Below are 4,072 nucleotides of genomic sequence, written 5' to 3'. Positions count from 1 at the left end.
GCCTGCTTAGCAGGTTAGCTTTGTACGTCAAGCGCTTCCACCCTCGCGTCGCTCCACGCCGCAGCCAAGTCGCCGAGCCGCCCGCCCGCTCGCTTGCCGAGTCCACCCGCGTCGCTGCCGCGCCACAGCCAAATTGCCGACCCGCCAGCTCGCTACCCACCCGCTTGCATCGCCTGCCAAGCTGCTGCGCGTATCGCATCGCCAGCTGCTCCTCCTGTCGTGAGCCGCCAGCCGTCGCCTGCCGCTAACTACACCGTCCGCCGCTGCCGCTTCCAGCCGGTCCCGCGCCTGCTGTCGTCACTCTACCGAGCCGTCCGAGCCACGCCGCCAGCAGCCAGCTGCCGTCGTCGGATCAGCGATGGCGTCAACCGGCCCGTTCGCTGCCGTCTCTGTCGTCCCGCCGCCGGCGCCCTACGGCGCGGCCCAGCCAGCCCGTCCTGACTTGTCGCACACCTCGGCTCCGCTGCCCCCGCTGGTGTACGTCGTCGCCCCACCGCCGGCGCTCTCCGGCCAGTCCGTCGTCGCCCCGTCGCCGGGCCGACTCTGCCCGTTGACCCCTTGCTGTTGCGCGGGGCGTTCGACGCACCCGACGGGGCTCTCGGGTACTGGTGGGGGTCGTCAGCAGGCCTGCACTCGCCCGCTGGGCAGCAGGCAGACGGCGCCCAGCACCGACAGCATCTGTCAGCGGGACAGCAGGTTTTTCCGACGGGCCATCCGGTCTACCCGGCACCGCAGTCGCAGCCAGGGCTGCTTCCCATACCGTCTGGAGAGTACCCACCGCCGCTGCCGAGCGGTGGCTACGGCCTCCCCATGGCGTCTCCGTCCCCCTCGTCGGCCCTGCCGCCGACGCCCTGGGACGCGGTGCTCCTTCCAGCACTGCATGCCGCTCCTACGCCGAACAACTACAGCGGAGGTGATGATTGGTACATGGACACCGGGGCTACGGCTCACATGTTTGCTCATCCTGGTAATCTTGCCTCCTTCACTCCCGTCACCACCGACCACCGCATCATTGTCGGCGACGGTTCCACACTCCCTATCACACATGTCGGGCACACTTCCTTTCCTTCTAATTCCATACCTATTACTTTGTCTAACATACTTGTGTCACCTCATCTTATTAAGAACCTTGTTTCCGTTCGTCGTTTAACTCGTGAAAATCCTGTTACTGTTGAATTTGACGGGCTTGGGTTTTGTGTCAAGGACGCTCGAACCAGGATGGTACTTCACCGATGTGACAGCCTCGACGAGCTCTATCCGGTGCATTCGCCGTCCACCTCCACCACCGCACCGGTTGCTCTCTCCGCCGGCGTCAATCTCTGGCACACTCGTTTGGGTCATCCCAACCCCGTCACACTTTGTCATATTCTTAAGAGTTTCAGTTTCAGTTGCCATAAGATAGAGGATAACACCTGTCATGCCTGTCGTGTCGGCAAACATGTTCGCCTCCCATTTAATAACTCCACCACTATAGCTTCTTTTCCTTTTCAGTTGATTCATAGCGATGTGTGGACCTCTCCGGTTCCTAGTAATTCAGGCTATTTATACTATCTGGTTATCCTTGATGATTATTCTCATTATGTGTGGACTTTTCCTTTGCGCAGAAAGTCGGATGCACTCTCCACTTTGACGGCCTTTTACTCCTATGTCAGCACGCAGTTTGGGTGTCCCATCCTTGCTCTTCAGACTGACAATGGAAAAGAGTTCGACAATCTTGCTTTCCGCACTTTTCTGTCGCACCACGGCACAGTTTTTCGCCTCACATGCCCGTATACTTCCCAGCAGAACGGTCGAGCCGAACGCGTCCTTCGCACTCTGAACGACTGCGTTCGCACGCTCCTGTTCCATGCTAACGTGCCGCCTCGTTTCTGGCCGGACGCACTCGCTACAACTTCTCATCTCCTTAACCTTCGCCCTTGCCGCCCACGGTGGAACTATGCACCTCACCATCTTCTTTTCGGCACGCCCCCATCTTATGATGGCTTGCGTATTTTCGGGTGCCTTTGCTATCCTAGCACTGCCGACTCCGCTCCTCACAAACTCGCACCTCGTTCTGTCGCTTGCATCTTCATTGGCTACCCCTCCAACTCCAAGGGATATCGGTGCTACGATCCCGTCTACCACCGCGTGTTCACTTCCCGGCACGTTTACTTTGATGAGGATGTGTTTCCGTTTCACCAGGTACCCCCGGCTGTTCCTCCCGCCACCGGTGATGCGGGCTCCTCGACGCCTCTCCCAGGGCGCTGGCACGCCTCTCTTGGCCCGCCCCCTGGCTTTGAGGCGCGCCCCCGCATGCGGTGCCCCCTCCAGCCGCGGCGCTGGCGCCCCCGGCGCCCTTGACGTTGGCGCCCGCGGCCCCCTCGGCCCCCTTGCCCCCCCGGCGCCCGCGGCCCCCTTGGCGCCCCCGGCTTCCCCGGTCCCCGCGCCCCCCCGGCGCCTGTGGCCGGTCCGGTCACCCGCGCCCGTACGGGCGTTTTTCGCCCGAGCTCGCGCTACGCCTCAGATGACTATGTCCATGCGGCGTCCACCTCTGAGCCGTCGCCGTTGCCGTCCTCCGTTCGAGACACTCTTCGTGACCCGCTCTGGATGGCTGCGATGCAAGAGGAGTTTGACGCCCTGTTGCGCAACTAGATGTGGCAGCTTGTTCCCCGTCCCCGGCACGCCAACGTGATTACCGGGAAGTGGGTCTTTAAACACAAGCTCCGTCCTGATGGTACCCTTGATCGCTAACAAAGCACGCTGGGTCGTTCTTGGCTTCCGACAGCGTGTTGGCATCGACTTCACGGACACCTTCGCTCCGGTCGTCAAGCCCGACACGATACGCACAGTTCTCCACCTTGCGGTCTCCCGTGCTTGGCCGGTGCACCAGATGGACGTCTCCAACGCCTTCCTCCATGGTCACCTCGAGGAGCAGGTCTTTTGCCAGAAGCCCATCGGGTTTGTTGACCCGGCGCTTCCCGACCACGTGTGCCTACTTTTGCGGTCCTTGTACGGACTCAAGCAGGCTTCGCGCGCTTGGTACCAGTGCATCGCGGCATTTCTCCACCAGCTTGGGTTCCGCTCTACCCGCTCGGACGCCTCGCTCTTCGTCTATCATCAGGGCTCTGACACGGCCTACTTGCTGCTCTATGTCGACGATGTCATCCTGACGGCATATACGACTGGTCTCCTCAGTCAGCTCACGGCTCGTCTTCGCGCTGAGTTCGCCATCAAGGACTTGGGTCCTTTGCACTACTTCCTCGGTGTCGAGGTGGTGCGCCGTCCGGATGGCTTCTTCCTTCATCAGCGGAAGTACGCTCACGAGCTCCTGGAGCGCGCCGGCATGCTTAACTGCGAGCCCGCCGCTACGCCTGTTGATACGAAGGCCAAGCTTTCTGCCACGGATGGTTCTCCTGCTTCGGATGCAGCTTTCTATCAGTCTATCTTTGGTGCTCTCCAGTACCTCACTCTGACTTGACCAGAGATCCAGTATGCCGTGCAGCAGGTGTGTCTTCATATGCATGCTCCTCGAGACGTTCACTGGGCTGCCGTCAAGCGGATTCTCCGCTATATCTGTGGCACTATGGATCTTGGCGTCACGCTTCACGCCTCTGCCGACACCTCCCTCACCGCCTACTCCGATGCAGACTGGGCGGGTTGCCCTGACACTCGTCGCTCCACTTCGGGCTATTGTGTCTACCTTGGACCCTCACTTATCTCGTGGTCGTCCAAGCGGCAGCCTACGGTCTCTCGCTCCAGTGCTGAGGCTGAGTATCGTGCGGTGGCCAACGCTGTCGCCGAGTGTTCGTGGCTTCGCCAGCTGCTTCAGGAGCTCTCTTGTCCCGTTGACGGTGCCACGGTGGTCTACTGCGACAACGTCTCGACGGTCTACCTCTCCGCTAACCCAGTGAATCATCGACGGACCAAGCATATTGAGTTGGAAATTCATTTTGTTCGGGAACAGGTGGCCCTTGGCCATATTCGTGTTTTACATGTCCCTACTTCCCAACAATTTGCCAATATCATGACCAAGGGCTTGCCTACGGCGTCATTTGAGGAGTTCCGGTCCAGTCTTTGCGTCAGCCGCGGTGCC

Source organism: Triticum aestivum, chromosome 3D (genome assembly GCF_018294505.1).
Source record: "Triticum aestivum cultivar Chinese Spring chromosome 3D, IWGSC CS RefSeq v2.1, whole genome shotgun sequence".
Lineage (NCBI taxonomy): Eukaryota > Viridiplantae > Streptophyta > Magnoliopsida > Poales > Poaceae > Triticum > Triticum aestivum.
The sequence above is the reverse complement of the archived record's forward strand: the minus strand, read 5'-3'. Positions refer to the sequence as shown.